At 34.0% G+C, this 26,376-nt stretch overlaps 1 pseudogene; it reads right to left on the reverse strand.

The window, feature by feature from the left end:
* The window catches only part of LOC143386706 (kynureninase-like), an 83,474-nt pseudogene that overhangs the window by 17,972 nt on the left and 39,126 nt on the right, over positions 1 to 26,376 (reverse strand).

The following is a 26,376-nucleotide window of genomic DNA, read 5'->3' on the forward strand; positions in this document are numbered from 1 at the left end:
TGAAGAACTGTTCTTTCCTTCTAACTGAAATGATCTTGTAACTTTGTAAAGTTTAATATTAGAGCCACTAACTTAATACTTTATATATATATATATATATATATTTGCATTTTCAGTTTCAGGGCAAGCTTTATTTTCAATGTTAACTTGACAAATATTTCAACAGATGGAGCTTTGAGAAAAAGGTATATTCTAGAATTAATTGTTGTTTAGATTGATAGGCAAATAACAGGTTTTGAGTGATCTGGAGAAAAAAATAAAGGATGTTAAAAGTATTTCGGATATGAAGAAATAGGCAATTTGGAAATTGAAAAATATAAATTTAGCATTATTATAATTTTTCATATTTAAAAAAATTAAATTTTTAAAATTTGTTAAAGAGAAATATTTCTTCTAGTCACGTATCAAAAAACATATAGGACTGCATACATAATGCTTTCTGTGGAAACAGATTTACCTCTTGGCAATTTCTTTTTTTTTTCTATTAATCTGAGGCAAAAATGGTAACTGAGACAAAGCAGGGAAAAAAACATAGCGACCCGATTTTTTTTTCCTTTTATGTTCAGTGGGATCAAAACAAAAATTGGAAGAGAGATTTCAATCTTCTCTATTTAGTAAACTTTTCTTTCATATTTGTGTGTTCACTGAAGAACTGGGTATTTGTCATTTCAGTTTGTGGAGTGATATTAAAAATTCAAGAGCATGAGTTATGATGGCTGCTGGTGTATCTAACAGAAACATCAAAGACCTGGTGTTCCAACACTGTATCACAGGAGGAAATAATAGCTTGTTTTTGAAAATAGAAGATGACATGTTCATAAACCAAATATGAAATAAACAAGGGACTGCACAATGGGGGAGATGTGTTATTCTTAGAGAAAAACCTCAGAAATGATTTCTCAACTGAGGCCACATCATCGTTTTTTAGGCTTTATTTACTAAAGCTGTGAAAGTACTTGAACTACATTTTAAATGTGCAAATACAATATGATTATGTAGAAGGGAAGAATTTCAAAGTTGTTTACCTCATAATTTGATGTTGGTATTTCTCTTTTACACTGATTCACTAAAGACATTATATTTTTCTTTCCAATGGCAAAGGACATGAGGAGACCCCGGGACCCTAGCCCAGCTCCACTGAAGCTAATTGTTTGTCGTCCATCTCCTTTCCAGACATTCACAGCATTTGGATCTATTACCCTAGGAAGGAAATTATATAATCACACAGAGCATTAAGGAATGGTCTGGCCAATTAGATTATTGGTTCTCATGCCCATAAGAAATTTTATTCCAAAGGCGTGATTAAGCAATGTTCTTGAGCAGCTAACTGCTAAAGGAAAAAGAACAAAAACTAACAAAGGTTTTCTGGGAAATGGGCACAAGAGATTTCTTGTATTCTAGCTTAATCTTGGCATAATAACAACTTAAAATAGATGTCATTTCCATAATTTCAGATTTCAGAGAAATAAGGATTAAAGAAGTTGTGTGACTCCTCCAAAGGGACACAGCTAACAAAACTCATGATGAACAGGAACACTAACCCCAAGCTAGGAGCTGTGGTTGATATAATATTTTCAGAAGGAAGTTGAATGAAGTCTCAAAATAAGTATCTGAACAAGCCAGTAACCAGGTTGAAGAGGAGATGCTCAATCTCTGGGAGCCGAGTAGAGGAGAAGACATAAATGGCAGACTTCGATAAAGCAAAATAGTTAATAATGGTAAATTAGGGAGGGTTTGTTTTTTAACAAGGATTTTTTTTATGGTTTATGCTCTTAACTAAATCACCCTTCTTTCCTGAGGACTATTATATTTTTCTATATTTCTTTAATTACTTCTCTAGAACAGTTAATAGGACCCCTGACTAGAAGCCAGCTACCCCTACCACAAGAATATAAGGTCTTTTGGGTGGGTGTGTGGCTGGGGGTAGTGGGCAATTTAAACAGGCATTAACTCAGCATAAGTGTGGTGGGCAGACTCCTAAGGAGCTCCCATCCCTGCCTCCTGGCGTTTGGGCCTTTGTGGAACAACTGTCCTCTGGACCAAAAGCAGAACCTCGGACTCCACACCCATGAAGCAGAGTAAAGGAGGACACTTTGAGCTACAAAGAATTAAGAAAAAGGAAACGGAGTCAAAGCTAGATGTATGATATTGAACTATACCTAAAAAAGACAGAGATGCTGACATATTCAACCAGGAAGGAAATATTAACTCGGCAGTTTAAAGTCCTGAAAGAAATGAACACAGAAACTCAGGAAGATAAGATGTTTCAGTTTCATCAATGTGAATACTAATTTATTTTAGTTTAGTTTATTTTGGGGGTATATGGGATTGAACTCAGGGGCACTCAACCACTGAGCCATATCCCCAGCCCTATTTTTTGTTTTATTAAGTAACAGCGTCTCACTGAGTTGCTTAGTGCCTCGCTGTTGCTAAGACTGGCTTTGAACTCCAGATCTTTCTGCCTCAAGGGGGAAGTGAAGTAAGAAAAATAGAAGAAAATAGCAGCTCTCTATAGAGACTTTGTTTCAAACATAATTCTCTATTTATAAGTAGTAAATATGATCTCAAATATAATTCTCTATTTATAAGTAGTAAATAGGATCATATCACTGCAAACCAGGATAATAATACAGTTTTCTTTATAATAGGACTGAAATATTAATATCTTGATATGACAATGATGTCATTAAATTCAGCAGTCAGAGCAATTAAATATATTTTTTAAAAAAACCCTCAATCATAGATGCAAATTCTTGCATAGTTTTCTGTCATATGGTGCTCAAAAAGAAGGGATAGAGGGTTTTTCATATTCTAACTGCTATAAAGTAATAGGATCATTGGTGGCCCACTAGCTTTTATTGAATGATTTTTTCATCATTTGATTCTTTATTCTGATATATAATGTTAATAACTGCCTTGTTATTTTAATCACTGGTGGTATTCATTTTTTAATCTTAATGAAATTCTAAATGTTATTTCTTCTGGAAAATTTTCAACTTCCTAAGATTAATTGCTATACATTTTCACTTGATAAAAAGAAATTCAACCATCTAAACCATGTACTCTAACAAGAAGGTGCCATTTTTATCTTATTAAAATTTGCTTTTTTTTTTCCAGAAACTCCTGTTGGATATACAATTCTTGACCTGTCTTCTTTGATGTGCAGTATTTTCCAGGTTATTCAGCATATTTTCATGAACAACATCAATGATATAATACTTTTAATTTAAGTGGTCATGATAATATATGGTAAACTAGCTGGAAGTTTTATAAAATATTATTAATTTAAATAAAATTAGGAAAAAGAATTCTATTTAGTAAAACCACATGTGAAAGAGATCAAGTCTGGCCCCCAAATTATATTTCTATGGAAGAGAGCAAACAGCCCGAACTTGGGTGATTAATGACTCCCCAAACATTTAACCAAACTCTTATAAACAGGCAAACAGGTTGAAGTTTTATTTCCCTGATTTAGCTTATTTTAGTTGTTTAGTGATTTTGAAAGCAGCAAAACCAAAAATCAACAGAGCTTTCATTCTAAGTCAGACACTACTCTAAGCAGTCACTCCATCTTTAAAATACTCCTGTGAAGTAGAAACTAGTATTCTCCTCATTGTAAAGATGAGGAAGTGAGACTCCAGTAGCTTGAAGTGTAGCCTAAGATTCCTCAGTTATTAGTTGTTGAAGCCCAACTGTAGAGATTGACCCTGAATATCAGAATATTCACATAAAATGCAAAGTCATGTAGGGCAGACATTTTCAATGCCCTGGTAATTCCATGGAAACAACATCCAGGACAGGCTAAGTGCTGCACTTAGAATATTGAGGGGGGAGAATGCCAGACTGTTGACACAATTTAGATGGCAGAACTCCCACAATCTTTTTAGTATGAACAATGTACCCTCCTAAAATAAAACCTGCTCTTTGGACCTTCTTTGTTCTTCCAGAATCTCTGTAGTCAATTCTCTTTCTTCAAAATGGGTAAATCTAGATGTGTGATCTAGTGAACTTGAATAAGCATGGTCTCCCCTAGGTTATACCTTCAAGCCTACTAAAGGAAATGAGGACTGTTTAAAATCTTTCAAAAACAAAACAAATACATATAAGTATTTCAAGATACATTCACTCGAAAGGTACCACATTTAGAACCTAGGAAAACATTCAATTCATTATGAGCCCACTACTTGGAATGTAGAGAAAGCAAAATCAAAACAAAATAGAAATGTAATCTAAACTGAAACCTTAGCATGGTTTACACAACAACAGCAACAAAAACTCAATGTTATAACCTAACAATGCAGAATGAGAAAACTAAATTAGCTCTAAGTAGCTATTATCGTAACAAGCTTAAATCATTCCTAAAAATTGAAAATAAACAATAATAATCAAGATATAATCTCCTTGAACTTGGAAAAGAAATTCAATTTTTTTAATCAAAGATTGAAAACCAAGCAGGAATTTAATTTACTTCGAATGGGGATAATTAACAGAATTTTGCGAGAAGTGAGGTGCTAGAAGACAGCCAGTAAATAAAAAGTAAAGATCGTGATATTCTTTGTGTTCTTTGAACATCATAAATTACATAAAAGGAGTTGCAAATAAATGTTAAATCAACAGTATGACTTGTTATAAAGGCATCTTTGAGGCATCACCAGATTCAGTTACAAAATGAAACAGCCAATCTTGATCTCCTCAACAAACCTTTAATGGCCCAACTTTTGGCATTAGTTTTAAATCTTTTATGCACTGAATTAAATTATCTTTTAAACCCCTCACCTTTGCTCACCCCAAACCTCAACAAAACTAAACAACATTCTAGTTTTTGTTACTTATATTAGAATAAACATCTAGTTCATCATTGGGGCAAAACTCAAAATGTGATAAAACCAGATATTATTTAAGAACATATTCAAGCAATGCTAATTTCATGAAGTCTCTTAACTTGACATTTTATGACCACACATTTAATAATTTCTGTGTTTAAGAATGAGAGCATGACTAGAAGTCTTTCTTTTTCCGCTCTCTTCTCTCTCTGTCTCAAGGTCACAACTTAAAAGTAAATAGAATAGTTTTACCACTTTCACAGCTTTTTAAATGTGTTGAATCAGACAAATTGTTATAGCACTACAAAATCATGGAACATGTGAGTACAACATAATTGTTTAACCTGAATATAAACAAAATCTGCATAAGTATTTAAGGATAAGTAAGAATGTCTGTCATTCTAGCATCTTCTGTAGCTAACTTCAAATAAACTACTCATCAAATCATCATGTTTCATGGAGTCCAAAGTTCAACAAAGTTTGTTTTCTTCAAAGAATAATCATAAATTTACTAATTAAAATATTTTTAAAAATATTCTTCTTATTATTGTTTTTTTAACCCGGGGAGACTTTATCACTGAGCCACATCCCCAATCCATTTGTTTTGTTTTGTTTTATTTTTGAGACAGGGTCTCACTAAGTTGCTGTGGGTGGCCTTGAACTTCCAATTCTCCTGTCTCAGCCTCCTAGTCCTTAGGATCACAGATCTTCATCAGTGAGTCCAGCTATATTCTTAATTTTCATAATAAAAACATTGGCAGGTTGATTTTAAAAATATCTACATGCAAAGAGATACCTGCATTCCTATTTTTATTATAATGCTATTCACAGTAGCTCAGGTATGGAATTGGCTGAAATGGCCCATGATAAAGAAGTGTCCATGAATAAAGAAAATATACACAATGAGATAGTATTTGACCAAAAAAAAAATAAAATTTTGTCATTCATGGTAACATAGATGGAACAGGAGGATATTATGTAAAATGGAATAAGCCAGGCACAGAAACACAAATACAGCATGATCTCATACATGTGTAAATGTTAGAAAAGTTGAGCTCATAGAAGGGAGAACAGTATAGGCTTATAAAAGTAAGGAATAAGGAGAATAATTGGAGTGTGAATGATGAGTATCTAACTAGTTAGATTGGAAGAAAAATTCTGGTGTTTTACAATACACAGTGTTACTATAGTCAATTAGAAATGCATTGTAGTCAGAAGAATGGGATCCTAATTTGAATAAGTTATACTTCACGGATGTATAATATTTCAAAATACATTCTACTGTCATGCATATCTTAAAAAGAACAAAAGAAAGAAAAATGAAAAAGAAACAGAAAGGAATGCATTATAGCCAGGCAGAGTGGTATACCTGGAGTCCCAACACACATGAGCTGAAGCAGGAAGATCACTTGAGTGCAGGAGTTCCAGACCAGTCTGGAAAGCATGGTAAGACATTGATTAAAAAAATACAAGTATTGTATTCTTCAAAATAGTCAGAAAAGAAGATTTTGGAATGCTTCACCACAAACAATAGGAGATTAAAGTGAGAAATATGCTAATAACACTAACTTCATGTTAACACATTGTATACATGAATCAATCACACTGCATCTCTTTGATATATATAATTATTATGCAGCAAAATAACAAAGCACATCCACATTAATAAAACAGAGATATATAAAAAGTACCTTTTTGTACATGAGTAAAGCAAAAAACTGAGTATGTCAGAGTTTGGGATAAAGTTTTCTGAACACATTTTAGGAAAGTAAAGGGAGAATGGAGAGAGTCATCACAGCCACAGATATGGCCAGTGGCAGGCGGATTCCAACCTTAACCTGATGCTTTACTTTTATCACTTGAGAATCACAAAGTTTAAAAGTTAAAAAAGATAATTTCAGAATGATCTATTTTTTTCCATAAGCAAAAAAAGACTGGAAAGATGAAGAGTGCTGAATTTGTAATCTTTTTTTTTTCCATACAAAGAGTGGCTCCCCTTTGTCCTTAAGATAAAACTAAAATACCCTTCTTGGAACATAAGAACCTTAAAGTTCTACCCTTGCTTAAGATGCATGTGAAACCACCTTGTCTTAGTCCCCCACTCTTCCCTGTTCCCCTTGAGTCTGAGTTAGCAGTATGTCTCCAGTCAGCATAAATGTCCCCACGTTGGCAAAATTAACCAGCTTTTCTCTTGCCTTGGAATGTTCACACTGAATGGTAAGTTCCAGAATAAGAAGGTTCATTTGTCTTCAATGATTTCTTGCCTACTGTTCTGCCCATAGTAGATGCTTAAGAAAAACATTTCATATTTATTAAATAAGTATATGATATAGGACTTATGACTTAGTATTCTTTTGCACAAACATCAAATTCATCTTTATTCTCTCATTCTTGTCCCTCTATCCAAATTTTTCTCTATGCCCTTTTCATTCAATTTCCTAATAACTGTCAACTGTAATGCTTTCTCCATCCCATATGCCATTACTGCATTTTAGATAGTGAGCATTTCCCTTTTCTATTATTGCAAAGATCCATCAGTTAACTGACATTCCAATTCTATTCTTTTTTTACATTTTAATATTTTATTTACTTTTTAAAAATCATGGTAAGAACATGTAACTCCATCCTCCTGACAAATTTAAGTGTACAACACTGTGAAAAACTACAGACACAATATTGTAAAGCTCTCCAGAATGTAATCAACTTACATAAATAAAACTTCATCATGTTTCTATTTTTGAACTCTGCAAAGATTGCTATATATCTCAGAATAGATTCAGAGTCCTACCACTTCTCCTCACCTCCTCTGCTACCCCTCTGCTTTGAACTCATCTCTACCTGTTATCCACAATAGTGCTTAGGCTGGTCTTCCAAAGTCCACTCCTAACCCTCTTACAGTTTATTCCCAACAGAGCCCCTGGTGTGATCATTTTAAAAGTTTTTATGTCAGGGTCACTCTTTTGTCAACATAGGCAATGAATCCAAGTCTCTGTATTGCCAGCCAAGGGCTTGCATCATTTGCATGCTTTTATCTCTTGTCCATCTGTCTCCAGCTCTTTCAATCTATTGCAGCTTGTGGATATACTTTTCTTCAAGCACCCAAGATGTACACTTGTCTTAGAATCTTTGATAAAATGCCTCTTCTAACCAAAATTCTTTCCACAGGTAAATGCTTCACCCTCTTTTTCTTTTCTTCACCTTTTCATCTGATTCTTACTTTCTCAATGTGATCGTTCATGAATGCCTTTTTAATATTGCACATTGATAAGCATGCCACATTGATAAGCATGCCACTAGTATGTTCTGATACTTCCTTTCCCCCTTATACTTTAAAAATCATCTATAAGACGTACTGATTTTTCAGACATCATGATAGAGACTCTATTTTGTGTGAGTGTTTTTTTTTTGGTATATTCCAAATGACTTAAAAAAATTCCTGGAGTGTTATAGTAGATGCTCAATAAATATATCTTTAATGAGTGTAAATGTTGCACAGGGGCATTATGAAACTGTGATTTCAAGCAATAAAACTCAAAATTCTTCGGCAGCATATAGTGAAAATATCAACTTCTTTCATGAACAACATTTTTGACTTATTTGCTCTTTCTTTTTGTTTGATCCAAATTCTGTTTTGTATTATTAGCCAAAGTGATCAATAATCAATCCAATTTGTATAATCAAATGTAAACTAATGTGGGTTTGAGTATAATGGAAGTCTGCTTCTGGCAAGCATTCAGTATGGTAGGGTTTGGGCTTGGTTGCATAGCTACATAAATTCCCTGGTAAAATTCTTCAGCCATGACTTCATGGCAGGGCAATAATGTTGTTAATCTATCTTTGCAGTGAGTAGAAAGGTTGGGAAAACAGAGAAACACTTGCTACAGTTCAGTAGATATTGGAGTTCAGAAATAACAGCAGTTCAAACACATATAAAGAAGGTAATGCTAGTCCATACAAATATAGACCAGAGGGCATTAGGTATGAACTAAAAACAAGGTCAAAAATCACAATAGAAAAAAGTGAGAAAAAGAGCAAGAAGAATTTAAAGCTAGGAAGTTGTAAATTAGCACCTTGGTGAGGAAAGTAAAAGCATGCCTAGGTGATAAATACAGATTCAAAGGTCCTAGGGAAAACAGACAAACAAAAAAAATTTTCAAACTGACAAAATAAGTTGGTTCAACTGATAAGTTGTATACTCATCCCTAGACACCAGCAGCCAGCCATAGGCATAGCTGATATAAGGCTTGACATTGCATGACAGCAAGTAGGTGGAATATCACCTCACTCCTTGCAGAGAGAAGATCTCTATCAATTTCTATTTTCTAAAAAAAATGTTTATTCAGAATTGCTGGGCTCTGTTCTAACCTGTGTGATTTAACACTACTCTAGAAACTAGTTTGAAGAAAGTTTACTAAGTTCAATTTGTTTACTTTCTCTCATTTGCTCACCCACCTGTAAATACACAGGGGGGCTCATACTCAATTGCCTTCTCAAATCCCACTCTGTAGAAGAGCCGTTCAAATATGTCCAGTGAGCTAACAGTATGACAAGCATACTCATTAAAATGCACTTCCTAAAATAAAAAAATGCAGATAATGAAAATTGTTTTCTGAAGTCTCAGGATAATATGCTGTTCTTATAAGAACCAAATTAATATTTTTGATATAACTACATTACTAATCAGAAAGCTTTTGGCTGGGCATGGTGGCATAAGCCTATAATCCTAGTAGCTTGGGAGGCCAAGGCAGGAAGATTGCAAGTTCAAAGCCAGTCTTAGTAACTTAATGATGTCCTAAGCAACTTAGTAAAACCCTGTCTCAAAATAAAAAAGGACTGGAGATATAAATCAGTGGTTAAGTACCCCTGGGTGGTTCGATCTCTGGCACACACACACACACACACACAAAAAAAAAAAAGCCTTTGAAATTTTTCTGAATATACTTTTTGAATTGTCTTATCTTAAAATATAGGTTTATAATGTTTTGAAATGCTTTGAAATAAATACAGATGTTCCAAGTACAAAATGAGAAAGATGTCTCAATCTCAGACTTTAGAAAGAACTATACAAAGCTAGATACACTGGTGCACAGCTGTGATCCCCGCTATTCAGGAGGCTGAGGCAGGAGGATTGCAGGTTTGAACAGGCCTGGAAAACTCAATGAGACTCTGACTCAAAATAAAAAAATAAATACATAAAAGAGTTGGGGGAACCCTCTGTGGTATAGTACCCCAGAATTCAATCCCAGTATCACCCCCCCACACAAAAAAGAGACAATGTGATTTGAATTTTGTTCATCAATGCTGATTAAAATATCATGAAGAATTTTAACTATGTAACTAATTTTCATGTATATATTTGGTCTTCACAGAAGCATATGGAAATGCATATTTAATTTGTCAGAGTTTTGCAAGTCACACCCGCCTTCAGAATAATGTGCAAAGTAAAAATCTTCCATATGCTGAAAAATGGTTAGTCTATTATGCTGAGAATAAAGAGGCATATATTTAACAAAATTCAAGAGAAAATTCTTGATCACTATGGATTGTTAAAGAAATATTAATAAAAATATCCCTGCATGCAAAAATTTAGAATTGAAGGTTTAAATTTATAATCAATTTTTTTCAATCATATCACTTAAGATAAAGTCTTACTAGGATCATATTCCCCTTACATTAAAAAAGTTCCACATACTTTTTAGGCATATATTGCCATGGTCAATGTCAAATCTTCTGAGCCCTGACCAAAGCTGATGGGAATAGGAAATGATGTGGGAACCAACAGCATGCTACCTGTACAGAAGCTGATCATAAAAGTGATGGATTAAAGGGTAATTCCTACCCAAATTATCTTCTTTGGAGAGTAAAAGCAGGTTAACAAAGATAAAATGGATCCCATAGTTTAGATGTTTGTCCTGAGCATATATTCCAAGTGTCCTGGGGTCTGTAAAGCTAACCCCAGTATTCGATGTCTCAGGACCCCCACTGGTCTGTGTGTGAAGAGTACACATACAAGAGCCACCTACATACACAGTACATGTGACATGACAACAAACCTCTAACCTGGCTCCTTTGGCACTCATAAAAAACGTGATGAATACATGCACTTTGTAAATAAGAATACATTAAAAATTAGCAAGTTAGTTAAAAAAACCTGTAGATTTCAAATGTCTCTTTCAGGAAAAAACTTGAAGCAATTAAAACAAAAGCTGAAGCTCTTTGATAAGTTTTACTTTTAATGTCTGAAAAGATCATTGACCCCCATATATCTTCAGAGACAACAGACTGCATTTTAGAACAAAAAATAAATTTTGAGGTTTCAAAGGATTTCAGTGTTCTTGAATTAATGATTATGTAATTATTATCTGAGAGTAGTGATTTGTGAACAGAAGTGGACTTAATGTATTTTTTAATACAGATAATTACTATTTTCGCTTAATTTAAGAACTAGGATTATTTTATCTCCTGAGTAGCAAAAAACAAACAAACAAAAAATAGATTATTTACTGAACTTATTTTAAACTGTGATAACACTTCCAAACAAATAAGTTATTTTTATGATCGCAGCTTAAACTCACCATACAGGAAAATTATTTGGAAAATTTTACATAGTTGAAACTGTCAAGCCAAGAAAACAAGAAATCCTTTCCTAACAATTTTTATAAAACAGTTTCTGAATGAAAATAAGTTTAGGTTATGTGTTATGATGCTACAGATGAGTGTTCTTTAAGTAAGTTGCCCATTTCTGGACCCCTTGGAGGGACAATTTGAAGACCAAGACAGAGGACAGATGTAATGCATGAGTGTGGCTCTAGAAATAAGTGAGAGCTTGAAATCCTGATTTTACCACCATGTATAATTTCTAAAATATTTTATGATAATGAGGCAAAATTTAAAATGTTAAGCCAATAACTCAGATTCCATAAAAATTCTAGTAAAGAGATAAAGAGGAAAAGATCACTTGACATATCCCTTTAAAAAATGCCATTTAAATAATTCTTTCTTCTTTTTATACCTTCTTAAATTTATGAAATTTATGAAGTGAATCTCTCTTATAGGCAACATTTTCAGCTTTCAAAGTAACAGAGAGTGAATTTATTCACTTAGTTAACACTGTGTTCTATTTTACAGAGGATTCGTGTCTTTAGTTTCCTACCTCCTTGCTCAAGCTTTTCCCAAGAACCTCTGAGTTAGTCATTTTTGTCTCGACAGCTACTATGGAAAAGTTAGTCTGAGAATTTTCCAGGCCCATTAATTAGAGTTGCCTTAGGACACATATTCTAATTTTGGGTTTTCTGTCATTTATCTCACTCTTTGAATATTTAAGTGATCTATCTCCAAAAGGCCAGTAAGATTTAAAAATCATAAACAATAACCTGTTTTTAATTCCATCAAGAAAGTTTTATTTATTTAAATTTTTTTTTAGTTATACATGGACACAATATCTTCATTTTGTTTATTTATTTTTATGTGGTGCTGAGGATCGAACCCAGTGCCTCACATGTGCGAGGCAAGCACTCTGCTACTGAGCCACAAGCCCAGTCCAAAAGTTTTATTTTTTAAGAAAGGTTTTTGCACAGAAGTATTTGTTGGTTATATTTGCTTATGCTTTCTTAATCAATTAAGGATTGTTTCCTTAATTTTACATGAACAATGACCAGCTTAGAAAAATACCTGTGTCAGAGTAAAATGTGAGCTTTATCTTATTAAATTTTTGAAATAGAAAATAGACACACACACACACACACACACGTAAATACATATATGCACACATATTTATATGCATACAGACATACTGGAAGTTCTCATGATCTAAAGACAAAAGGGAAAATGTCTCTTAATAAAATCAATTTTAAACCTAGCAAGGAAAAAAATTGTCACTGAGATGCATATTAAAATATAAAGTTAAAAATTATAAAAGATTTAAACTTATAATTTGACAAAATTTAGATTAAATTTATAGTATGCTCATCTTAAAAAGACAATATAGTAAATATAGGTTTCTTTTTTTGGCATGTACTTTGACAAAATGATACTGTAGCAAAATATAATCCACTTCATATTATGTTTAACTTTTCAGCATGACCTTTAAGGTAATAGTTTTTAAAGATTTTTTTTAGTTACTCACCATTTTCTTTATACTGTTAATATTCAAGTCATATGATTTTGAAGTACCTTATCAAATCTCTTTTACCTAATCTACTAAGGATTCCTTGATAAATTCTCTCAGATGCTAATGGAAACATTATATTAATGACAATTTCAGAATCACATACCAATATTAAACTCTCCAATTCACTGTTACATTGCTGGAATCCACTCTGCACCAAGGAACTGCCCATTCCCTTAATACTTTTCTTATCTTAGCCTTGATTAGGGTCTAAGCCTGCTGTTTAAGCACACACAAGGAATTCCCCCTTCCGTGGACTCTCACCTTCATCCTGTTCTTCCTCTTTCTTCAAGGCTTTAACTATGAAATTCTTGTACTATTAAACACATAGTCAATCATTTAAACACACACACACACACACACACACGCACACACACACACACACTCTCTCTCTCTCTCTCTCACACACACACACACACACACACTTTAAAGTACTTGTTAAAGGGTGAATAATTAAAACAAGGAACGTTATTTGGATACCATTTCATTGAAATAATATATTTAGACACTAGATGTCACCTTTCTTTAAGCAACAAAGATGACTTCACAAAGTGTAATATATATATGAGCAGTTACATTCATTCTGGTATACTCGATGTTCTCCATATGGTTCTCAGCTATCATACTGAATACTTTAACAACACAAACTCTCCATAGTCTCTCTAATGTTCTAAGAAAATTGAAAAAGAAATTACAAGTGATGGAAGATTTGTTAAACATATTTAATTAGCTGATCCTCAAAGCCTAACAGCTAAAATATAATTATTAACTGGCAAGAGTTAGTCCTCATACAGGAACTTTTGAAGTTTAAGTTGTATTTAATCTCTGCGCAATACATATTTTCCACAAGCAATGTTTCTTCCCCTCATCTTTAAAATAATTTTACTTATTGAATATTATCCTAACATCTAAACAATGAGTCTTGCTCAATGTGATATTATTGCCTTTCAAGTCTTCCTGTTGCTTACTCTAACACTCTTGTGGAAGGTGGTGTTTATTTGTAGCTTCATAAAAAAGTAAAATACATTTATGGAACACAAAGTAAAGTTTGGCAAAGCATTTCTTTTTCTCTCAGGGATACTGAACAGATTATATGAAAATAACAGATCCTTGTATAAATAAATCTGCTACTTTCCATCAGTAATTAAAAAGCTCTAATTCTCTAACACAAATCAAATACATTGCATGATACCTTGTAGAGGAGAGGAAATTAAGGATAGAAATTGGCAGCACTTGAATTAGTCACTAGGCATCACATTAAGAAAAGTTAAGAATGTGAGAAAACAACATGAATAAGCTCGGAACAGGGTTTCCAGCCAGGTGCAGTAAGTAACCCACGCCTGTAATCCTAGTGGCTCAAGTGGCTGAGACAGAAGGATCATGAGTTCAAAGCCAGCTTCAGCAACTTAGTGAGGCTCTAAGCAACTCAGTGAGACCCTAAAATACCAAAAAAACAAAAACAAAAACAAACAAACAACAACAACATCATCAACAACAACAACAACAACAAAAATGGCTGGGGATGTGGCTCAGAGCTCAGTGGTTAAGAACAGGATTTTCTTTAAGGCAGAATTTACTAGTCAAGCCTGATTTGAGTCCCAACTGTCTCCAGAGTGAATTGGATAAAATGCAATGCATATATTTTCAAAAAAGCTAAAAGCATTGCTCTCACACAAATACAAAGTGAACACGCAAGAAATATGTCATTCAACTCAGTAATTAATGGGAGAACCAGTGAGATGAAAAGGGCAGTAAAAAAGAAAGTTCAGGAATGGGGATTTATACAGTCAATTGGGGAAAGATCTGTTGAAATAAACTTGGTGATAGGTAAAAATTTTTTAAAATCCTATAATGTCACAAACTGTAACTCTAGGGGTTTTCTTTACTGCATGAAAAAAATGATCTCCACTGGGCAGAAGTCTGTATGTTAGTATACAAATTTACAATGAGTAAACACAATATCTAGGAGTAAATATTATATAATTACCGAATAACATTAAAGAATGCCCCAATGACATTGTTAAAAATGTCACCCATCATTTTTTAAAATTTATCTTATTTTGGATTCTTAAAATATAGCTCCACATGTATCAATCACATATAGTAAAATGCTGAAGTGTTTACAATTAGTGCTTTAGATGCATCATCTCATTTTTTTCTCACAAAATTTGACTATGAGGTAAATGCTGATAATATTTCCATTAAGAGGCCTAAACAGATCAGCAAGAAGTCAAGCTAGAATATGAACCTGGTCTACTATAATTTAATTAAAGGAGAATAAGAAATGGCTAGGGTGGTGAGTCATCACACAAAAGCAGGAAACATCTTGGGTACCACCTATGTGGAAAATAATTGTGCTATGTGAGATGCTATCAATGGGATTTGCCAAAAATATAGAAGAGGACTTTTAAAATATGTATACTAACCTTATAATATATACTTGATATTGTTCTCTGAGTATTTGAGACAGAGAGAAAAATCTAATGTAGTAACAACAATGAAGATGTACGACTTATTAAATGTCTGTCTAAAGGAAATGTGCTCTTTAATTTAAAAATTTTAAAATTGTGAAGAAATTTTAGACACTATTAAATAAATAATAGAAAACCATTTTAAATTCCTAGGATTTATACATGCACATAACTTCAGAAATGTGAGGTGCTGCAAGACTTATTACTAATTCCACTTCAATTCCTGTAAAGATTATACCACTCAGCCAGTGTCTGAAAGGATTCAGAAAACTAATCAAACATTATTATGTTATCTATTGGGAGTCTAGACAGTCTCCCCATCACACACATTCCAATACAACAACAATAAAAAGGCTTCCTCCCCGACTTCTCAGAATATTATTCCTTTATCTCCATACCAGATAAAAATAAAAGGAACAGTTATAAGTTCCTCAGTCAAATAAAAATGTGTAAATGTGTTGGTGTATTACATTTGCATTTATACTTTCTCTAAAACATAAAGAGAGTTATATAAAATAGAAAAGTACTACTTTTTTATGTCATCAGTGTTGTTCAGTGTTCAGCTTCTTCAGGTTTCATGGAAGATAAAATCTTTTAGGACAAAAGATATTCCCTACAAGCCATCCTGTAACATTTTATAGCTTTAAAGGTAGATTTAATTTTAATAAAACATGCCACGTTCAAGCCTCTATTAGGCACAGCTCTGGTTTTCTTTGATTTATTCATCATTGTGAGGAATCCAAAATTTTCTAAAGTCTAATTTTTGAAAAACCAAATTCAAGCAGTCTTTTTTTCATATAACCATTTGCTCTAGCTGATTGCAGTGGCTCATTTTAGCATTGAAGCTTCCCTTTTATGACTAAATTTCTTGTTCAACCAATTGAAGTCTTTCAAAAGCATTTATTTTTGATAAAACATTTTAATGTTAATAGAGTAGTAAAATAATTGCAATCCAATTCTGATTCCCATTGGATAGCATCTTAGAAATTTCTGTAAATTTTTCATACTATGAAAATGCATTTATTTGTTCATCGCCAAAGAAGAATTTGAAGATGGTACTCACGTAGGTTTTATTGTGTGGGCATGCTTTTCATGGACAAAGGCACCAGCAAGACCTCCTGCTCCTGCATTTAAATACTGGATGGAAAATTAGTTAAATTTTATGAATCTACCTAAATATATTAAAATAAACAATATCATAGTTTTTAAATAAAAATATAACATTTTACTTTAAAATTTTTGAACTTTTGAAATAAAACAGAATCCTGGGGAATCTTATTAAATGAAAACCTAATGAAAATTTGTATTGTTAGGTTGATAACAAAACTGGTCTTTTTAAAAGTTTGATCAAATTTTTCCTCAGTTAGTAGATAGTTCCATTGAGGTCTAATTTCAAAGCTCCCATATTTAAATTGTTTTGCCACAAGAATATTGAAATAATAATAAAAGCATCACATTTTTAAATGCCTATATTAAATTTGTTTTATTTTCACCTATTAATTAAATTTTCTTCAAATACCAAGCTGATTGCCTAAGAATTATATTTACATATGTAGAAATTTCACAGCTTACTAAGAATCCTAATCAATTTGAATTAAGTTGTAACTGTGGGACTCTTTCTCTAGAACCTTTTGATTTTTTCATAACAGCTTAGGAATTAAAGAAATATGTTCTCTGTAATGATGGAAGTGCTAAAATTAAATATCATATCATTCTTCATACAATTCTACTTATAACCCAAATCAGACCATACAGTAATGAAAGAAATGGAGCAAAGTAACTTCAATCTTTGAAATTGGCCCATGGAGCCAGTTTTTCCTTTAGATTAATATCAATGTGAAATAAAAGGCTATAAATATGTTAAGTTGTTTTTACCTTGTAGGAACACCAGCAGGCAAAATCGACTCCCCAGTCATGTAAGTGGAGTTCAACGTTTCCAACTGCATTTGCCAGATCAAAGCCAACAAAACAACCCTAAGAAAGAACATAAAAAAAATCTGAATTTATTGCAATGATTAAAAATAGTAATACAAATATCTTTAAGTAAATTTTTAGCAAACTGTTATGCCATAAGTCATGGTTCATCCTTTGATTCACAAAGACTATTCTCCCCCCTCTTCTTCACTAGGTTGACATTTGCACCAACAATCTAAAATATGGCACCTTAGCAGAACACAAAGCATTAGCACCAGATTGTATCAGAAATCACTGCATTTGTCCCACCACTCACTAGGGGGAAAGAGAGCGTTCACCTAAAATTATCCTTACTAAAGCTACAAAAAGGATCAATTTTTATTAAACAAGAGTGACTTGTTTCTCATGTTTTTAATGTTTGATGTGTGACCACATTTAGAAATAGGATGGTGACCACAAAGGAATGCACTGGTGTAATTGGTTGAGTTGTTAGCTTAACTAGTCACTTTAAAATTTCATGGATGGAGAACCAGTTTTGCATGAAAAAGCAAGTGATAGACAAACACTTGTGATTCATACTGGGTATCTGACAGACATTCCTTTGAAAATGTATAGTTTCACTTGAAGGAAAATAGCCTGTAGTATTTTTACTCAAGTGATAAAATTACTTTCCTAGACCAACTAGAATTGTGAAAAACTGGTATCCACTTCTCTGAGCATGATTATTTCCCAGTATTGAGATATTTCTGAAAAATTTAGTCACAAAGTATAATTTTAAAAATGTTTATAATTAAATGTCAATATTTAGAAAACATATATAACTCAATGAACCAATATTTTCCAAATGATGAATGCTTGATGTTACAAATCATGTATAGATCCAATATATAACATATTCAGTATAATCATATTTAATATACATCAATGGATTTTAATATAATAAGGTACAGAAAGTTTAGTGATTTCAGTGATTTTTCTTCACATTCCATAAAGCAACACCTAAGAAGTTCTCACTTGTCAAGGTTTAGTGCAATATCAAAGAAAATTCACAATTTACTAAAAGGGCTGTTAAGCCACTTTTTGCCTTTTACAACAATATATCTGTATGAGTACAAATTATTTTATGTAATTCACCATGAAGAGAAAAACAAAGATTCAATGGAGAAGAAGCAGGTATAAAATGTCAGCTGTCATTTGTCAGATGTTAATGAATTCACCAAGGACTCTTTTTTTAGCTTGTTTGTTCTAGAAAACGTAATTTTTATAACAATATAATCTTTTATATTGAATTGTATATTTTTTAGTTGTAGTTGGACACAATACCTTTATTTTATTCATTTTTTATGTGGTGCTGAGGATCAAACCCAGGGCCTCGCATGTGCTAGGCAAGCGCTCTACGGCTGAGCCACAACCCCAGCGCAACAATGTATTCGTTATGTTAGTAAGTAATAAGCTTGCTGTTATTCTAAAATAAAGACACTTGAAAATTCTGTTTTAATTGCAAACACTGTAAATATAAATAGGCCTAAACACATCAAGTTCTCTTTGAGATTCTTGATGATTGTTAATAGTGTGTGATGGATTGGATATGAGGTGTCCTCCTAAAGCTCATGTGTGAGGAAATGTAAGAGTGTTCAGAAGTGAAATTATTAGATTATGAGAGTTGTAATATACTCTGTGGATTAACCCACTGATGTGGATTAACTGGGTGGTAACACAGGGTGTGGCTGGAGGAAGAAGGTAAACAAGAGCATGCCTTTTAGGTTTATATTTTGTCCCTGGTAAGCAGAGCAATCTCTCTCTCTCTCTCTTTCTCTCTCTCTCTCTCTCTCTCTCTCTCTCTCTCTCTCTCTCTCTCTCTCTGCTTTTTGACCCCATGTCCTGATTTGATTTTCTCCACTATGACCTTCTGCCATGATGTTCTGCCTATTGGCCACAGAGCTATGGAGTCAGCTGATTATGGACTCAACCTCAGAAACTATGAGAAAAAATAAACCTTTTCTCCTCTTAAGTTGTTTCTGCAGGGTCTTTTGGCCAGAATGATGCAACAGCTAATTAAAACAAAGTATAAAGGTTTTCCATTTCTAAAAAGCTTCAGAAGTCTCACTTTAGTACAAGTCAGTTATCCAAGTACACACACTGTGGTCAGTTTCACTAATAGTTCTGATGCTTTGCTCTTTTTTGTATCCAAATACTTTGCTCTATAAATTTTCAGTTACTTCCATTGTGAGCAATGTGTAATTTTCTGCTGGTGGTCTCAGTCATCTGATTTGTTTGACCAAAAGAATAATGTTATCACATGTAAAAAAGCAAAATAAAACAAACAAACAACAACAAAAGGAGTCTCCAAAACCACCTGTGTGGACTGGAGTTGTAGTTCAGTGCAGAGCATTTGCCTAATGTGATGAGGCACTGAGTTCGATCCTCAGCACCACTAATAAATAAATTAAAAAATAAACAAACAAATAAATAAATAAAGGTATTGTGTCCATCTACAACTAAACATATTTAAGAAGAAGGAGGAGCAGGAGGAGGAGGAGGAGGAGGAGGAGAAGGAGGAGGGAAAAACCACCTGTGTGACTTGGCTTGCTGCTCTCTTAGGGAAGGACTTGCTTTGGTCAATATGCCAGCCCATAAGGAAAAGAAATTTCTTCACCTGAGCTCAGCCTGTGTCTCCTGCATTACTACACCACTTGGTTGGCAACAGATGCATAAGTGAAGTTATCTGACATTATCAGGACCTCTCCAGCCAAGTCCTGAGTAGATCTGCTGACACCAAGGTGACCCATAGATGACTGATTATTATTTCAAGGTAGCTGGCTCTCAAATAGTTTGTTACACAGCATTTTTATGGCAAGAACTAATGATACATACACTCAGTCCAAAAAGGGCAAGACATAATTTACCTGGTCTTAGGAATTGTAGCTGACATTCCAAGATGATCATAAAATGGGAGGTTAAAATCAGTTACTCTTGAGTTCCTTTTAGTTCGCCTGTTGGAACGAGCATTTATCTACGCTCAGCACTAAAGATATATATAATACAGACCCTAAAAGCTGTTTTATCTAATCTTCAAATTTTTAAAAATCAGGAGCTTTCTATTCAACGATACAAGGAAAAGTTCATATTGTTTGGGAGAGAATTACAAAGATAATTTTGACTCCATGTGCTTTCCTTACATATTGGCTCTAGACCCTAACACTTCTTTTTAAAAAAAAAAAATCTTTATTTTCTATTTTTCCCACATTTTTAAATTGGTGCATTAGAGTTGTACATATTGATGGGATTTATTGTTACATATTCATATGTAACAATATATGCACACAATATAACAATATAACTTAGCCAATGTCACTCCTCAGCATTTCCCCCTTCCTTCCCTACCTCCCACTCCTTGGTCCCTTTCTTCTATTGATCTTCTTTTGATTTTTAGGAGATCCATCCATACCTTTATTTTCTTTTTTTTCCATTCTAGCTTCCTCATATGAGACAAAACATACAACCCTTAACCTTCTGATTTAGAACTTTTTCACTAAACATGATGGTCTCTAGTTCCATTAGTTCCATCCATTTTCATGGAAATGTCATAATTTTATTTTTCTTTAGGGCTGAATACACCATTGTGTATATAGACTACATGTTATTTATTCACTCATACACTGTTAGATACCTAGGTGGGTTCCATAGTTTTGACTATTGTGAATTGTGCTGCTATAAATATAAGTATGTATGTATCATTGTAGTAAGATGACTTTAATTCTACAAGGTAAATACCCCAAAGTGGTGTATCTGTAGCCCCTAACCACCTCTCAGGCTCCAACTGTTCTTGGTTATTTACTTACCATGTGGTTTCAAGCATTTTGAGTGTATTAGTGGAAATTCACGCTGTTATAAAAAAGAAAGCAAATTTCTTTCTACTAAATTCCCAGACAATGGAACAACGAATAACTACTATCCAAATTGTACTCAAGTAGTAACTTTCTAATTTAATTGCTTATGATCAAAATCATTTGACTTTCTCTATATCGAAACATTAAGACTTTTTCCTAGAAGACTAAATGATTCATTCCATATAAAAATCATTTTGTACATGAACTTGAGTTTAAAAAGAAAAACTGATAATTCCTTTCTGTTTTATCTCTGGTTTCATCCACTGTTGGTTTACCATTAGCACATATACACATTGAAACTTTAGATTTCCTGCACCATCTAAGGAAAACTTTTATTGACTACGGTCATCTTCATCATCTCCTCCTCCTCCTCCTCCTTCTCTTCCTCCTTCTCCTCCTCCTCCCCCTCCTCCTCCTCCTCCTTCTCTTCCTCCTTCTCCTCCTCCTCCTCCTCCCCCTCCTCCTTCCCTCCTCCTCCCCCTCCTCTTGCTCCTCCTCCTCCTCCTCCTCCTCCTCCTTCTTCTTCAAACCAGGGATTTAACTCAGGAGTGTTTTACCACTGAGCTACACCCCCCTCTTTTTTATTTTACTTTTTAAAATTTTTGAGATAGGGTCTTCCTAAATTGTGTAGGGCCTCACTAAGTTGTTGAGGCTGGCCTTAAACTTACCATACTTCTGCCTCAGTCTCCCAAGTTGCTGGGATTACAGGTGTGCATTACCATGCCTGACTGAGATAACGTTCTTGACGCAAATAATATTGCAGGATCAATTTTTGAGTTTTTCAAACACCATTTAAATATGAATAACCCCCAATTTTCTTTTTATTGCAGTTGCTTTCCCTATAGCAGAGATATGTAAACAATAAACTATTTGTATATAAAAAATTATATTGGAATACCATGAACGCCAGTCTTGTCTGTTTAATACAGATATGGTTCCTTTATGGCAGTAGAACTGAATAACTACATCAGACATCATATGATCCACATGGCCTAAAACATTTACTATGTTGTCTATAGCAGAGAAAAGGTACTTACTGCTACCCTGTGGCATTAGTTTCCCAAACAAAAACTCAATATATTGTAAAGTTGGCTAATTAAAAACTGTACTCATTGTAATATGATGGCATCTAGTATTTCACAGGGACAAAAAATTTCTTAACTGGTTTTATTATTGTTGCTTTTCTGGGGTTCCAGATAGATTTGTACTTTTTTCTTACCAAAAAGTTGAATTATAAATGTTATATTAATAAGAGAGGTTCTCTGTGCTTATGTAACTTTTGAGAATGATAGAGAAGAAATATAATTAATTTTTATTCAGAATTAGAGGTAATCAAAGTTGTAGAACAATATTGAGGTTTGATAGTCATTATATACTTAGTTTGTTCGTGTTTTAAGATGGACATGAAGTACTGGAATTCCATTTGGAAAAAGTTAAAGCTTTCTCTGAATTTGATATCCTTTTCCTACTGAATAACATTTCTAATAAGAACAATGATATTTTATTAAGCACTTTTTAACTAAACGTTCCATACATGTGTTTTTTTTACAACTCAACTTTTCTTAGAAAACTCAAGGATAGGAAAGGCAGTGCTTTTATTTCATTATTAATTATTTATAAAAAAAAGATACCAAGAAACCACAAAACTTCACCTAGTAGATCCCATTATTAAAAGTCCTGTGGCCACAGCTGTGGTATCACATCAAAAAATCACTTGCAGCTTCTACAATATGTTTTAATGCATGTATAGTCCTTTTTGTATGGATGGCAGAAAGCATGAATTATTAAAATGGGACTGTTTGGAAGAAAAGATTGGAAGATGCAAACTTGAGATTACCACAAAGTGATTTTACAAAAGTGTCACTAGATGGCAGCATCTTAAAAATATAGAATAAAACTGAATAACTCCCAAACTACAGTCATCCTGGTAGATATTTTCATTATTCTACCTGTAAGAGTAGTTACACTGTGTACATAGCCACAAACAGATACTCTGCACTTGATTTCCTCCTTTATGCAATTTTTAAAATAAAAATATTTATCAACTCATTTTTATTTATAATTACCCATAGGTGTTTATACTCACATTGATGCAACCCATAATAACATAGAAGTGTTCAGTCAACACATTATCACACTTTATAGTCAATCCCTAAACTATTGCAGTAATTTTTCAACTAATCTGTAAACTCACAACCTGTCTTATTCTAAGCAACTCTCTAAATCACACATTTGAATAGAAAGGATTCCCAGATTCCAAGAAAGTGCCTGCATTATGTTCTAAATAAAACTCAAAATCCTTGGTATGGCTGTTTATACTCTTAAATCCTGGTCTCTTCTAGCTCTTCTGCCTCAGAGTCCCCACACCACTCTCCCTTAATTTGCAAATGTGGCTTCTTTTTTCTCATTTGCTAGGTACTATATTTTGAATGTCTACAATGACTAAATGTGTTGGGAACTCAATCCCCAAATTCAAATTAATGATATTTGGTGGTGAAGCCTTTGGTGGTGACTATAATTTGAGAAGGTCAGGAGAATGAGGCCCTCGTGATTGCATTACAGGCACTCTAAAGAGAAGAAGAGACACCAAAACTGGCACACTTGCTCTGCCTTGTCATGTGATGCCCTCCACTATGCTATGGTGCAGAAAGAAGGTTGTCAGCATGTGCCAGTGACTTGCTCTTGGACTTCCCAGCCTGCAAGAATCATGAGTTGAATAAAGCTCTATTCCTTATAAACTACCCAGTCGATACTTTTCACAGATAATGACCTAAGTCACACACCTGCCTAACTCAGATATTGTTCACAAGATAATTTCTACGGGGCAGTTCTTTTGCCATCTCTCTCCTATCTGTCATCCTAGAGCTCTGTTTGTTTACCTCTCTTGCAGCATTTTATAATCTCATTACCTCCTACTTTTGCACAATATGTACCCAAAGTATTGAAAAATAGGTAAATGAATGAACAAATAAATGTGAGCCATTGTGAGCCATCCATGGGCTGTGTGTGTGTGTGAACTATGTGTATTTGAGCATATGAGGGGATGGTCTGGCATTGCACACTCATTGGGCTGTGTAATGCAAATGCCTTTCCTCTAGTTCTACCGTGATCCCACACAGCACCTGAGATGGGTGTGACTTGCCAAGATGTCAGTCAATCTGCTGACAACATAACATCACCAAGCAAGACTCCACCCTTCGAAACTCTACCCCTTGCCTTTTTTGGGTGGTATATTCTATCAAATGTCTTCTACCCAATGAATAGGGGGTTTAGGGGCTGGGGGTTTGCTTTATTGTTCTTTCCAGCACTGCCCAGTGTGGAGCTGACCCTTGGGGTAACTGAGCAGTCCTACTCTGTCCTTAGAAACTCATGTTCGTGTTTTGCGTGGATTCTTTGCTGCATCCAGCTCCTTTGAACCCAGCTCATCTTGCCAGCCCAGCCAGCTGGCAATTAATAAAGCCATGCAGTTGTCAACAGATAGTCTTTCAACTGATGTTAATCTTCAAAAGAAGATAATCTGAGGCTGCATGGTGGCACTCACCTGTAATCCCAGGGGCTTGGAAGGCTGAGACAAGAGGATAGCAAGTTTGAAGCCAGCCTCAGCAATGGTGAAGCACTAAGCAACTCAGTGAGGCCCTATCTCTAAATAAAATACAAAAAAAGGGGGCTGGGGATGTGGCTCAGTGGTTGAGTACCCCCACCCCCAATAAAATATTCTTTGAGATTCTGTCTTTCTGATGCTTTTTTATTATATACATTACTTGTTCAGATGTGGCTTCTTTTAAAATAAAGTATCTTGGGCAAAAGAGTAGTTAAAAATATGTTCAAAATCCCCCTAAATAAGGAATCACACACGTGCTTTGCTCTTGCCATCTTCCTTATTGCAGCACCAAGGTTTCTTCTAACCAGTTGAGTACTATGATACATATGGATTGGGCTAAACTTTCTAGGGGAAGACCTTATACATTCCCTCTCAATTTTGACTCATTATTTTTCTATTTATTAAAATAAAATACGAAATGGTGTAGCTGACAGTTTTTTAAAGGTATTAAAGTTTGGATAATTTTACTAATTCTGTAACAAATTGACTCTTGACTGTTATTATTCAATTAATTTTATTTTTCACCTTAAAAACTTCTCTGAATTCTAAAGACCATTAATAAGTGGCAGATTTAATTATAAGGGTAAATATGCTCTGGTATGCGTGTGGATTCTTGAAAAAACAAAATATTAAAGTAGGTAAATAGCCTTTGTCCAAACCACTTAAGTAACCACCCATTATTGTAGCCCTGTAGTCCCTGGGAGGTGCCTTTAAGGCATGCCTATGGCTATTCATAAATTCAGTCACTGAACGTACACTGCTAGACACTGCTCAGACAACAATGGATGTGATAGTCCCCTCATCAGTTTCACTAACTTTATGGTGGGTGAATTCCAGTTTCCCCATAGTCCCTTGGATGCTATTAATTTCCACTAGATGGTACTCCTATGTGACCTTCTAATGACTGAGACTGCAGCTTCTACATCATACCAACGAACAAAGTCTTTAGGTATTCTTTTGCTTATACAAAAGCAATAGGAAATAATGATAGGAGTACACTGATATAAATTTAAAAAATATTATTTTAAGAAAAAAGGGTGTGATGGAAAATTTAAGGTAATGGTTTTTTCCAATATTATTTATAACTTTTTTTCCAAATTATAGCGAAACCAGATATGTGGTGTACAACTATAACCCAGCTACTCAGGAGGCTGAGATAGAAGAATTGCAGGTTTGAAGCCATCCTGGGCAACTTAATGAGGCTCTGTCTCAAAATAAAAATACACAAAAGAGAACTCTTAGCTTGTGCAAAACCCTTGGATCAATCTCCAGCACTGGGTGGCGGGGGGGGGGGATGTTATAGGGAAGTGTGTGAGTGAGCACTTGACATGCTGATTGACTCTATATAAATGAGTAGACAAACGGTGTATTAACAATAATACACCTTTGGCTAGTCAACTCTGATATTAGGACTTCCCTAAGAAGTCCACAATTAGGGATTTGCTGGATGATGTTAGCAAGAAACGAAGAGTAGGACATAAGGTTTCTTATCAGAAAGAGCATTTAACTT

Source organism: Callospermophilus lateralis, unplaced genomic scaffold (genome assembly GCF_048772815.1).
Source record: "Callospermophilus lateralis isolate mCalLat2 unplaced genomic scaffold, mCalLat2.hap1 Scaffold_120, whole genome shotgun sequence".
NCBI lineage: Eukaryota > Metazoa > Chordata > Mammalia > Rodentia > Sciuridae > Callospermophilus > Callospermophilus lateralis.